Here is a 14,468-nt window from a genome sequence, read left to right as displayed (position 1 = left end):
TTTCAAGGGTTCACAATAGACCTGAGAAAACCCTCAGCTTTCAATGGCCCTTCAAAGAGAAAGCATTTTCCCAGAAATCTCAAAGATGGGCTTTGAAATACCCACTGGCTCAGCATGGAAGACTGGATGGTAGTGTTTTCACTGTAAAAGAGTACAGAGATAGTAGGGGAAGGACAGGGATTTAAAGAAAGCCCATCCTGAGGCTGGAGGAGGAAATTTAGGAAAAGAGATGCCTCTACCTGGTGCCCCCCCGCCCCCAACAGCCTCGGGTGGTGGGGAGGGAGGATGGGGAAAAAGGTGGGTTGAGAATCCCAGAAGGCAGGGTCACTTCTTTCTGGAACTCTTGGAGGACACCTTCTCACGAGGTGGCTGGGCCACCCAGGGTCAGTAGGGGGAAGATTGGGAGCAAGATTGCACCTATAAGGTGAAAACAATCCAGAAAGCCTCTGGAGTCCTTTCAGAGGATCGTGAATGCCTCTCAGGATAACCTTGGTGTGTGAAGACTGTTCCAGTGAGTGTATGTTGTGTCTTGAGAAAACAGGTCCCAGCAGAGGCTGCCAGGCCAGGGGACCGCGGGGTCACCCAGAAGCCTGAGAGGATTAGCAGTTCCAGCAGAAGCAGTGTTGAGAGAAAAAGCAGTGGGAAGAGAACAGATGACCAGAGGCAGCGCCAGAACAGTGAGAGGGCACGGAAGCCCACCAGGCAGACCTACCCGCAGCCACATGCTCAGGACTCTTAACGCTTTCCTCTCCTCGGTGCTGGAAGGAAGAAGGCGGAGCGGTTCTGAGACCATGCCCACCTAGTAGGGGGCGGCCAACTTCACTGAATTTAAGTCACCGTTGAGTTCACCAGTGATTGAATAAACCTGCAGTGGCAGAAGCACATGTTTTCTATAGTTGATTGGTAGTAAATGAGTTTGGGAAATTCCTTTGCAGGAAACCATTTCTCTTTCTACATGTGAGGTTGTGTGGACCTGGGAAATTGAAGGAAGAAGACCTTGTATGACGTGAAGGGTGGGGGCAGAGGGCCAGTATTTTTAAATAGGATTTTTTTTTTTTAAGCAGTGCCTTAGTGAACTTAGATTTTGACCAGCAGAAATGAGGTGGAGGCTTTCCAGGTGGCAGAACAGAACAAGGTTAATCAAAACCTGGGAAATGGAAAGAGGTGGGGAATGTTCAGGAAGAAGTGATGGCCCAAGTTGGCTGGAACCTAAGCTGCTCTGTAAAAATTCCACACTGCTCTGTTCGCCAGAGCCCTTGCTCTGTTTCTCAGCGAAGGCAAGAGTTTTGACAACATCTATAGTGTAAAATATATTCAGCGCTGAGTGATTCCTGAAAGCACAGGCCTGTTCCCTAGAAGCCCCATTGCCTCTGTCTGCTTCCTGTGCCTACTTGCAAATGTAGTAAACAGACTTGTTACCAAATGATGGCTCTAGTGGGCAGTACCCATCTCTCCTGCTCTGTGTGCAGCTCTACCTCATGGAGAAGGGATCTTCCATCAGTATTTGGTCCTTTCATCAGATGCTAGGAGAGCTTTCACCACCCTGCTGGCCCTCATTCCTTGGATGCACCAATGGCTATTATAAGGAAGTGGTGGTTCCCTTGATGTGAGGTGGATTCTAGGCATTTTTTCTTCTTGGCCGCATCTGGGACTCACATTTGAAGTTCCCGGTCCAGGGGTCGAACTCTTGCCACAGCGGTGACAACACTGGATTCTTAACTCCTAGACCACCAGGGAACTCCAAGGCATTTTTACTTTGACAAATTCTCCAAAGGTGATACAGACCTATTTTTTTTTCCACTTTCCTTGCCTCCTATTCCTTCATAGAAATATAGAACACTCTCTGGTACACATTTGGTGGCAATAACTACTTGTTGAATGAATGAATGAATGAGTGGACAGCCATGTGAATCCATTCCTCAAACTATAGTGTGCAATAGAATCAGCAGTAGGACTTGTTAAAATACAGGTTATTGGGTCAGCCTGAAGAGTTTCTGATTCAGTAGGTCTGGCAGAGGGGCTGAAAATATCCCCCCAACCCCCGCCCACCAGGTGATACCTGTGCTGTTGGTGGGGGAAGGGCCCACTTTGAGAACCACTCAACTACATTAATGTGGAAATCTTTTGAATACTTACGTCATAACCCCAAACTAATTGGTACCTTTAAATGTTTTGCTGACCATCTTCCTGGAAGCTTTTTTAGAAAAGAAAAAAAAAATTCCCTATGTTTTCTTGCATAAGTTATAAGAGCAACTTAAAGGCACAGATTCTAAGCACTGAAAATTTCTGGAGGACCCTGGAATTTTGACTAAGAATTCCAGGAACCAGAGACTTCTGAATAAAATGTGAATTATCTTTTTCCATTCATAGGTTGATGTTTTAATGATAGGATAAAATTGGAAAGTCATAGACTTCTCCTGTTTTACCCTTTGGCCTTCTTTAATATCACAGCAAAGCAAAAATCAAGCTATACCTTTTGGAGTAACTGAGAATTGGAAAAAGAGAAGTTTCCATCCATTGCCTGGAGGAGGATCCATTTTGACTGTTCTGTTATCTTGTTATACCTACAGGGAAAAAAAACAAAGTCACAGTGTTTTCACATTATGTCAAGTACCCACAAGGGGCCATGTTTTTGCCTTGTTTCCCAGGCTCTGTAAAAAGTCCAGAATTGCTTAAATAAGAAAATCTTCTGTTAAAAAAAAAATTGAAGGTTTTTTTTGTTTGTCTTGTTTTTTAACCTTTCAAACCCTAATGTTTAATATTCACATTGGGGTAGAGTTGTCTGGTGGCTCTGTGGGTTAAGGATCTGTCATTGTCACTGCTATGGTTCAGGTCACTGCTATGGCATGCGTTTGATCCCTGGCCTGGGAACTTCTGAATGCCTCAAGTGCAGCAAAAAATAAAAAATAAAATTTACATTGGGCCATAGTTTGCCTTGGAAGGATGATTCTTGAATTTTCCTAATATGTATTTCCAAGTTTATTAGTTATCTGTAGACCCAAAGACACCAACCTTTTGTTGGATCACTGTAAATAAAAAGGATATATTTTATAATAGTGCACATTCTGATAACATTGTGGATTCTCACTCCTCAGAAATTTAAATGGTCAAATGCCCTTATCCCTGAAAGGTTCAGGAGAGCTGTTAATTCTAACTGTACCTAATTAACTACATGGAATTCAGATAAACAATAGTTGAGCTACAAAAGTATATCTTTGTCTCAGAGCCAGACTGCACATGAAATTGCCAATAAAATGACTGACACAGCTCTGAACCACACAGCTCCTCAAATTTATCCACAAGCCTGATTTTGATAGAGTCCTACAGTGGACAGAAATGAGGCTTATAAGGGCAGAAAAATATCATTGATCTACAGAAAGCTTCACTGAGCTGGCCTTTTTATTAAGAAACTATCACTTATCCAAAGGCTAATGCTTATTAAGATTAAAAAAACTTCTTCCAGACCGAGACTTCAGCTTCACATTTCTTTCTATTGCTGTGCTTTCTACGACATGCAAAATTAAATACTCCTGTATGTAATTATTATTATTTGTAATTGCAGGTTGTATTTTGCATGCTGATTGCTCCCTGCTGCCCCAGTGTTCTACAAGTATATGCAGTTTGAACTCATACTCTAATTACACATTAGAGAATTTTCCCATTTATCTGCCAATGGGTTACTTGATCAAAATGCAGGCAGGCATAGACATCAGTGGCCTTCATAGCAAGAGCGAAAACAGAGCTTGATTAAATCACCTCTAGGAAAGGAAAACGAACGCTGTTGGCACATAATTCGGCAGGAATTTGTAACTCAGTCTCCTGAGGAATAGAGGCTATAAGAGGTGGGTAGAGGTCAGGAGAGGGAAGAGATACAGAGCTCCGGCTTGAGAGTGGAGAGCATCAGAATAAACGCTTGTCAAGATAGATAAGGAAGGTGTTGGCAAGTGGGCAACAGGAGAAGAATGTTGCAAGTTTGGGAGGCAAGGGTGGTAGGATGAGTGGGATGGCCAGAGAGGTGATGGCACCAGGTGAGTGTGCTGAGGGCGCCTGGCAGATTCACGGGAAGATAGGAGGGGGTGAAATTGGCAGATCTATGTGGAAGGTAAGTAAATCAAGGTTAGAGTCAGGGACTGGCAGCCAGTGCTACGACTGCAAAATTAATGGAGATGCAAGAGAGCGAGGATGGAAACAAAACAGACAATCCATTTCAACTCTCCTAATGAGCCTTAATTAACAGCTCTGGCTGAAATCCTCCCATGACAGAACACAGAAGCCTCTAGAGCAGTTTGAAGAAACTGTCAGGATGAGGATCAGCTGTTAATTGAGTTCTCTTTAGCCAGTTTTTCATGGCATGGGGAAATGATCAAAGTTGTGAATCTGAATCACAAACATGTGAACAGGATGCAAAAAAAAAAAAAAAGGCTATGAGTGCTATTTATGCTACTAGCAGCAACCTCCCTTAGGGAGAGTTATGATTAATATTTCAGGAGATCCCATTTCTAAATGTTTAGAATCATCTCTGCATAAAATTTTGAATTCCTGAGACAAGCAACCAGGCTAAATACAGAAAAACCCTTCAAAAAGATACATGCACCCCAGTGTTCATTGCAGCACTGTTTACAATGGCCAAGACATGGAAACAAATGTCCATCGACAGAGAAGTGGATAAAGAAGATGTGGCATATGTATATATATTGGAATATTACTCAGCCATAAAAAGAATGAAATATTTACCATTTGCAGCAACATGGATGGACCTAGAGGTTATCATTCTAAGTCAAGTAAGTCAGAGAAAGAAAAATACTATATGATATCACTTACATGTGGGATCTAAAAAGTAATAAAAATGAATTTATTTACAAAATAGAAATGGACTCACAGACCTAGAAATCAAACTATTGTTACCAAAGGGGGGAAAGGAGTAGGATAGGCATAAATTAGGAGTTTGGGATTAACAGATACAAACTACTATACATAAAATAGATAAGCAACAAAGAGCTGTATTCAATGTCTTATAATAATCTACAATGGAAATTAACCTGAAGAAATACATACACACACACACACACACACACACACACACATATACAAAAAACTGAATCACTTTGATGTACACTGGAAACTAACACAATATTGTAAATCAACTATACTTCAATTTTTTTAAAAAAAAAAAGTCATTTTGGAGTTCCCATCGTGGCACAGTGGTTAACGAATCCGACTAGGAACCATGAGGTTGCGGGTTCGGTCCCTGCCCTTGCTCAGTGGGTTAACGATCCGGCGTTGCCGTGAGCTGTGGTGTAGGTTGCAGATGCGGCTCGGATCCTGCGTTGCTATGGCTCTGGCGTAGGCCGGTGGCTACAGCTCCGATTCAACCCCTAGCCTGGGAACCTCCATATGCCGCGGGAGTGGCCCAAGAAATAGCAACAACAACAACAACAACAACAAAAAAGACAAAAGACAAAAAAAAAGTCATTTTGACATGGCAACAGTGCTAATGAAAATTTATAAATTGTTGGTTTATAATAAAATATGAGTTTAAATATGGCTAGAAACTCAACTAACTTTGAGTTCATACATGCATATTTATTGGTTGATGTACATTAGTCATAACCCATAAATTTGGATGGAAATAATCCTGTCAAGTGTTATAGAAAAATAAATCTTTGTCTTTTTTTTTTTAGGGTCCCATCCTCAGCATATGGAGGTGCCCAGGCTAGGGGTCAAAGCAGAGTGTAGCTGCTGGCCTATACCACAACCACAGCAATGCCAGACCTGAGCCGAGTCTGCCACCTACATCACAGCTTATGGCAATGCCAGATCCTTAACCCACTGAGCGAGGCTAGGAATTGAACCTGTGTCCTCATGGATATTAGTCAGGTTTGTTACCACTGAGCCAGCCTGGGAACTCCCAAAATAAATCTTTAAGTCTTATAAAACACTATAGGCATATGAAGACAGCAGTAAGTAGTATAATGTCATTTTGACTTCTGAGTTAAATTGTCTCCAGGTCCCAAGTTTCCATACCAAAGGGAAATAGTATTCAAACTTTTCTAAGGTGTAAAATCCTCCACCTAAAAAAAAAAAAATTTTTTTTCAAGAAAGCACGATGAGTAAAAGCCTTCCCTGATTGAAACTATGCTCTGGGCATAGAACTCTGCATGCAGCTGACTCTTGGTTCCTTTGGGCAACCAGACTTTTACCTCCAACTCTCCCTCTCATAGATTGAATTCTTTCCTGTGAGTTTCTTTGGCTTGATAAAGAAAAGCTCCCTCAAATCCCCCTAGAATTATAAGGAGGAAATAATTTCCATTTAATCTGAGACCCCTGCTACCCGAAATATTAAAACAAATCTATTAATTATTATTCGGCAACAGGATTGGTCTACTACTTTAAGAAAAAAAATCCTGAATAGCGAGTAGTAGAAATATAATTTCAAGTACCTTGGTAAGAAAGTCTACACTGAAATTTGAATGAACTCAGTGCCAAAGGACTTGTGCAGGAAGCAAGGGAGGTTGAAAAGGAAGGGAAATACCTCGTGCCTGACAGTATGTGGCCTGTTACATCCACCAGCTGACTTAATCATTCCTGCAGGAGCAGTTACTACCTCCTTTGTACAGATAAGGAAATTGATGCTTAGAGAAATTAAGCAATTTGCCCAAGTTCCCACAATTAGTAAGTGGCAGAGCTGGAATCTGAATCCAGGAATATCTCACCCCAATGACTTTCTCCCCCCTCCCCAACACTGGTAAATAAGGTGCCTCCTGGGAATCATAGTTTGAAATCTATTTTGACCTTAAAACCTAGTGACAACACAGGGAACATAGCCAATATTTTATAATAACTATAAAGGAAGTATAACCTTTAAAAATTGTAAATCACAGGAGAGGGAGGGATAAATTAGGAGTTTGGGATTAAAATATACACACTACTATATACAAAATAAATAACCAACAAGAACCTATTGTACAGCACCAGGAACGCTACTCAATACCTTGTAATAATGTATAAGGGAAAAGAATATATATGTACTTAAATAGGTATAACTGAATAGCTTTGTTGTACACCTGAAACTAACACATTGTAAATCAACTGCATTTCAATAAAAACTTGAAAAATTGTGAATCACTATATTTCACATCTGTAACTTATGTAATATTGTACATCAACTATACTTCAATAAAAATATTTTTTAATTTTTTAAAAACAGTGAAATCTAAATATGAGCAATCTATATATTGTAATATGGTCTATCCACAATCAAGAAAAATGATCCAGTTATTAAAGAAACACTTCTAAAATATCATCCTGCTTCCTGGGATTCATATGCTAAAAATATTTCATTCAATATTAAAGTAAATAAGCAAAAGAGAAAATCCAGTGAGGATCCAAACCTAGATATTTGGTAAGAAAATATCTATTACCAACCCAAATAATCATGGTGAAGGGATTTAAATGTTGCCAACAAAATCAGCCTGGTGAAAGTATTACTATCATATGTCATCAATCACTTTCAGAAGAGCAACTATAGGATCAGCCTTGGATAATAAACCACTAATATAAAGCTCTCCAACAGCATCTCTTGGGTGAACCAAACCTGACATGTAATGACAAGGAAAAGCCACATTCAGTAAGATTTTATCTTTAAAAGTCTAAGAAATCTAGAGGAGCTCCCAATATAATCTAAGGACATAGTTTGCAGGAGTCCAAAAAGCCCACAAGAAAATATCTGGATTTCACTGAGAAATATCAATCTTTGCTCAAAAGTAGAGTCAAGAGATTGAGATGCCTATTAGATATGCAAGCTAAGATGTTAAAGTTATTTATGTGGTTCTGGGATTGGAGGGAGGTGTTTGGGCTGGAGACATAAATTTAGAACTCACACATGGACAGTATTTAAATTCTTGGATGAAGGAAGACCTAGGCAGGAAAAATGAAGACAAGCTTTATATTACTACAATCTTTGTGGATTGGGAAGGGAGGAGAAGTTCTGAAAAAGAAATGGAATGAGTGTTGAGTAAGGGATGGAAAAGCGGGGAGATGTTTCCCTGAGCCAAGTGAAGGAATGTTTTAAGAAAGGAGTATCTAGGTATGTCAAATGCTACCAAGAGTTGAACTGAGATGACTCTTTGCTATTCTCACCTCAAATTTATTCCTTCCCCAGTATTTGCTGGTTCAGGAAATGGTATCAACATTTCGTCAAATAGTCAGACTAAAACACCTGGAGTTATTCTTGACTTCTCTCTTTCACCCTCCACATCCAATCCAGAGCAAATACTACTGACTTTAATTTCACAATGCATGACAAATTTGATCACTTTTCATAACCTCCACTGCTGTCCCATGGACCATGGCAGTAGCCTCTAAGATGGTCATGCTACTTTTTCTCTTGCTCCTGTATGGCTTTGGTTCATCCCATAGCAGCCAGAATGTTCATTTTAAGATGCAAAATAGGGTCATAACCTATCAAACGGAGGAGCTATGGCTAGAAAGCACACAGGAATCAAATGTCTCCCGCCCCTTGTAGTTCATGATGGTATTAAGAAAAAGACAGGAAATGGGTCTGGTCTGTTGGTACATAGGGTCCAAGCTAGGTCTTAGGCTATGATGCTTCTTCATTGTGGTAATAAATCCTCAAGAGAAAACCTAAGGTTGTAGCCTGAAAAGGGTGATAAAGCAGGAAAACAAGGCAAAAAATGATGTATCAAATGATGGCAAGAGATGAAAATGTAGAACATGGTATGAAGGGGAACAGTGGGAGGGGATATGCGAATCCATGGACCAGGTGTGTCCTGCTCCACCACAGCACATGCTCCAGAAATTGTTCCCAGTCACAGCCCAGGATAAAGGGGCTGGGAGGCTGTGCTTATTGACTAAGATTCTCCAAAGAACCATCAAGTTCCCAGGCCCCTGATGGTAGGCATGGGTGAGCGGCAGTCATATTCTGCTTGTAGAAATATGCATTTTGGAGTCCTGTCATGGCTCCGTGGTTAACGAACCCGACTAGTATCCACGAAGATGCAGGTTCAATCTTTGGCCTCTCTCAGTGGGTTAAGGATCCAGCTCAGTTGCCTTGAACTGTGGTGTGGGTCACAGATTTGGCTCTGATTCCGCGTTGCTGTGGCTGCAGTGTAGGCTGGTGGCTACATCTCGGATTGGACCTCTAGCCTGGGAACCTCCATATGCCTCAGGTGTGGCACTAAGAAGTCAAAAAAAAAAAAAAGAAAGAAAAGAAAAGAGAAGGGAAGGGAAGGGAAGGAAAGAGAGGGGAGCTGAGGGGAGGGAAGGGAAGCTGAGGGAAGAAAGAAAGAAAGAGAGAGAGAGAGAGAGAGGAGAGAGAGAAAGAAAGAAAGAGAAAGAAAGAAAGAAAGAAAGAAAGAAAGAAATACGAAAGAAAGAAAGAAAGAAAGAAAAGAAAGGAAGGAAGGAAGGAAGGAGGAAGGAAGGAAGGAAGGAAGGAGGAAGGAAGGAAGGAAGGAAGGAAGGAAGGAAGGAAGGAAGGAAGGAAGGAAAGAGCGAGCATTTGGATGCTGAGAGCCTCAGAGTGCTGTCAAAGAGAAAGGAAAGCCCCTGAGTGATGAAATACCAGAAAGTCTGTAAACGGATTGCAAGCTCCTCTGCACTCCCCCATTGCCTGCTCTTTCTAAGGACCAGTTGTTTATCGTTTCCAGGACTTCCAGGAGGCTTCTCTAAATCATCGCACTTTAAAAAACTGAGAGGGGGTTCCTGTTGTGGTGCAACGGAAATGAATCCAACTAATATCTATGAGGATGCAAGTACTATCGCAGGCCTCATTCAGTGGGTTAAGGATCTGGCATTGCTATGAGCTGTGGTGTAGGTCGCAGATGAGGCTCGGATCCTGAGTTGCTGTGGCTATGGAATAGGCTGGCAGCGTAGCTCCAATTTGACCCCTAGCCTGGGAACTTCCTTATGCTGTGGGTATGGCCCTAAAAAGTAAAACAAGTAAAAATAAAAACAAACAAAAACCTGAGATAGTTTGGGGGGTGTCAACTCCATTCAAGCTGCTATAACAAAATGCCACAGACTAGGTGGCTCGTAACAACATACTGACTTCTCACAATTCTGGATGCTGGAAGTCCCGCGTCAGGTGGCAGTATGGCCTGCCCCCTTCCAGGTTGCAGGCTTCTTGCTGGGTTCCCACATAGCAGAAGGGGCTGGGGAGCTCTGTGGGATCTCTCCTATAATGGCACTGATCCCATTCATGAGGGTAGAACCTCATGACCCCTTGTCACAGCTCAAAGGCCCCACCTCCTAATACCATCACATTGGACATTAAGATTTTAAATGAATTTGAGGTTGGGGGGCAGAAACACAAACATGCAGACCAAACAAAACAGCAGTGACTAAAGTGAGTGATCTGGCTATATTACAGAGATGGAATTCTAAGGCCTTTATATATTTTCCAACCTTCCAAGTATGGCAAGCTGGGTTGGAACAAACAATTTACCCTCTTTCCTCTTCTATACCAAGAGATATAACCTGGAGTTGCATCAATCCACTGCTTTGGAACAACCTTCACCTTTGGTTGATTCTAGGATACTTAGATGGTCCCTACTACTGTCTTTGGATAGAAGAGGCTAATGGGAGACCTTTAGACAGACAGGTCATCCAGTTTCCCTGAAGTGAAAGACCCAGAAGGAATCTGTAGCAAACACTCACCTGGAGACTTGTATACCTAAGGATCCCTACTATGAGGAGCCCTTTGCATATACAGTTTCACAAAATATGTTCAAATGATAAAGGTACACGTTGTCTCAATAGTCAAGGCCAAGGGCATCTGAACACTAGGAGCAGATACAAAGATCCAACGAATTGAAGTCATTCAAAATATATTTTAGGAGTTTCTGTTGTGGCACAGCAGAAACGAATCTGACTAGGAACCATGAGGTTGTAGGTTCAATCCCTGGCCTTGCTCAGTGGGTTAAGGATCTGGCATTACCGTGAGCTATGGCGTAGGTTGCAGATGTGGCTTGGATCTTGCATTGCTGTGACTGTGGCATAGGCCAGCAGTTATAGCTCTGATTTGACCCCTAGCCTGGGAACCTCCATATGCCGCAGTTATGGACATAAAAAGGAAAAAAAAAAAAAAGCAAGTATTTATTACCTTACAGCTCCATAAGGCAGAAGTCCTGCACAGGACCGTCCATCGAAATCAAGGTTAGCAGGCCTGAAGGCTCTTCCAGCTTCTAGAGGTTGCCAGCATGCCTTGGCTCATAGCTCCTTCTTCAGTTTTCAAAGCCAGCAATATCCCCTCTCTCTGACCCTTTTCCTGTGATCACATCTCTACATTCTTTTTTTAAATGTATATTATCTCCCATCACCTCTATCCTAGGAGTCTGGGTATAGCTCCCTGTGCTGTAGAGTAGGACCTCATTGCTTATCCATTCTAAATGTAATACTTTGTATCTACTAACCCTGAACTCCCAATTCAGCCCACTCCCCTCCCCTCCTCCTTGGCAACCACAAGTCTGTTCTCTGTGTCTGTTAATCCATTTCTGTTTTGTAGATAGGTTCACTTGAGCCATATTTTAGATTCCACATTTAAGTGATATCACATGGTGTGTGTCCTTCTCTTTCTGATTTACTTCACTTAGTATGAGAATCTCTAGAATCTCCATGTCATTGCAAATGGCATTATTTCATTCATTATTTTTTAGAGTATTCCATTGTGTATATGTACCACATCTTCTAAATCCATCTGTCAATGGACCTTTAGGTCATTGCCATGTCTTGGCTATTATGCTGCAATGAACACTGGTATCTTTTTGAATTAGTTTTCTCCAGATAGATGCCCAAGAGTGAGATTGCTGGATCTTATGGTATTTCTATATTTAGTTTTCTGAGGAACTTCCATACTGTTTTTCATAGTGTGAACACATCTCAAAGAAAAGATCTCTGATTTTAAGGACTCCTGTGATGAGACTGGGCCCACCTCCCCATTTCTAGGTCATTAACCTTAATCACATCTGCAAAAGTCCCATCTGCCATGTAAGGTCACCTATTCACAGGTTGCTGGAATTAGGCATGGATACCTTTGGGAAACCATTATTCTACCATAGTAAAGAAGATTGGATCTTCTTCAGAATGAGCTAAGCCCACATCTGTCTTCAAGTCGTCCAGATGTTATCAGATGGCCAAGACTTCTCCCCAAATTGATGAGGCATTTCCTTTTCCCCTTGTAGTTCATAAATTCTGATGTCCTTCAATCTGTTCTTTAATTTACTAGAAGAGATGGTACCTTCTCCCTTCTACTGAAAAAAAAAATCGACTCAGTGTATCACTTGATATATTTGCTGCTTGATACTTGTACTCAATTAAAATAGTGTACTTAAGAATTTGGTTTTTGTCCTTTGTTTATCTATATCCACAACTGTTAGCGCAGACACTCTCCCAAAAGCAAGTGCTGAATATTTAACTCTCTTCTGATGACTTCCATACAGCACCATAGAGATAGAGGATTTTATTAATGCTTTTATCATTTAACAAGTACATGGTAAATGTATATATATATATATATATATATATATATATATATATATATATATATATATATATATTATAGACAGAAAACAACAGATAAGGGTTTTTTTAAGTCAAGCTATCAAAACATATCCAATTAGGTGAAGCTGGAGAAAAGATCTTTCCAAAACAAGTCACTAAAAATGTCCTTTAAAAAACATTTTCTGGCACATCTAAAATACAACTTTCTGCACATACGCTTTTACAGAAACTCATTTGCTACTTCAGATGAGATACCCCTTCAACAATTTCTTAATTTTCTACCCAGCAGAGGCATATCACAGGTGCCAGAGGTGATTGGAGCTGGAAAGAAACTTCGAAATCCTGTTTCTCCATTTTACAGATGAGAAAACTGAGGCTCCATAAGGTGGAAAGAGTGAAAGCATAAGAATCACCTTGGTTTTATGGGTGAAACAACAGGTTGGGTTGCCGTTGAACATTATTCAGAATTAGGACCAAAACGGAAAGATTCTCACACTTCCACGTTTCCACCCAACAACACGCTTCTTTTTTTTTTTTTTTTTGTCTTTTTGTCATTTCTTGGGCCGCTCCCGAGGCATATGGAGGTTCCCAGGCTAGGGGTCGAATCGGAGCTGTAGCTGCCAGCCTACACCAGAGCCACAGCAACGCAGGATCCGAGCCGCATCTGCGACCTACACCACAGCTCATGGCAACTGCTGGATCCTTAACCCACTGAGCAAGGGCAGGGATCAAACCTGCAACCTCATGGTTCCTAGTCAGATTCATTAACCACTGCGCCACGATGGGAACTCCCCAACAACACACTTAAAAGTTTTATTTTATTGAAGTATAGATGATTTACAACATTGTTAATTTCTGGTGTATAATTAAGTGATTCAGTCATATATTCCTTTCCAGTATGGTTTATCACAGGATATTGAATATAGTTCCCTGAGCTATACAGTAGGACCTTGTTGTTTATCCGTTCTATATATAACAGTTTGTATCTGCTAACCCAAAACTCCCAAACCTTCCTTCCTCTACCCCCCAACCCCTGCCCCGTTGGCAGCCACAAGTCTGTTCTCTACATCTGTGAATCTGTTTCATAGATAAGTTCATTTGTGCCAGCTGACAACACTCTTGTCCACAGCTTAACCTTGAGAAGACATAATGGCCACAAGCCAGTGGAGCAGAAGGCAGAGGAGAGGGGGGTGTCACCCACGCTGATGGACTGAGCCCAGCAACAGTAACGGGATCCCAGAAAGGGTCCTGTGGGCAACCACAATCCAGCATAGTTTTCCCCAAAGAGTCTGAGCTTTAGTTAAACATTTTCAGCCACTGCTTGCTTGATTTTTAATAAATAGGCAAGGTGATCATCTTCCTTGTGAGGATTTTATCTCTGGTGCTCATACAAATTTAAATCAGCACGCTCTGTCACTGTACATTTTTACCCGACTATAGAAACACACAGGAGCAAAGCAAACCTCCTCTGCCACCCCCAACAGCTTTTACGCACCTTTCACCTCTTCCTTGCCCCTCTTCTCAGGCACATGTGACAGCTGCGAAGGCACTGGGCAGTGTTTTCAGTCCTGATTTGCTTTCGCTGTGCTCTGAAATCTCTCTTCTCACCCGTTCTCTTGCCTCAGACCTCCTACAGCTGAAGAAGACAGGAAAATGAGAAAACATCAGGGCTCAGGAGACAAACACAACATCCCATCACACACAGTGATGCAAGTTTCTTTTAGGTTTATTCCAACCAAAAGTTTCACACACTTTGTTGCCGTGTTTTCACTCTTCCACCGCCACCATCACAGGAAAAGTCTCCAGAGCATTTCCTCCCCAGCTTTACCGAGGTATCATTCAGAAATTAAATTGTAACATGTCTAAAGAAACACATGATGATTTGAGAAACATACACACTGTGAAAGGACTCCTTTCATCCAGCTATTTCTTCTCTCTCTTTTTTTTTT

General features: G+C 41.4%; 1 long non-coding RNA gene across 1 annotated transcript; it reads right to left on the bottom strand.

Annotated features, from left to right (window-relative positions):
* Positions 1-721: 721 nt before the first annotated feature.
* LOC125121049 (uncharacterized) lies at positions 722-14,149 on the bottom strand. Its single transcript, XR_007133384.1, has 3 exons — positions 14,015-14,149; positions 2,474-2,564; positions 722-865 (listed from the first exon to the last, which is right to left on the bottom strand). It is a non-coding gene; the product is annotated as an uncharacterized LOC125121049 (long non-coding RNA).
* Between the last annotated feature and the right edge of the window lie 319 nt (positions 14,150-14,468).

This window comes from Phacochoerus africanus, chromosome 2, assembly GCF_016906955.1.
Source record: "Phacochoerus africanus isolate WHEZ1 chromosome 2, ROS_Pafr_v1, whole genome shotgun sequence".
NCBI lineage: Eukaryota > Metazoa > Chordata > Mammalia > Artiodactyla > Suidae > Phacochoerus > Phacochoerus africanus.
Note: the sequence above shows the minus strand (reverse complement) of the source record. Positions and strands in the feature narration are given on the sequence as shown.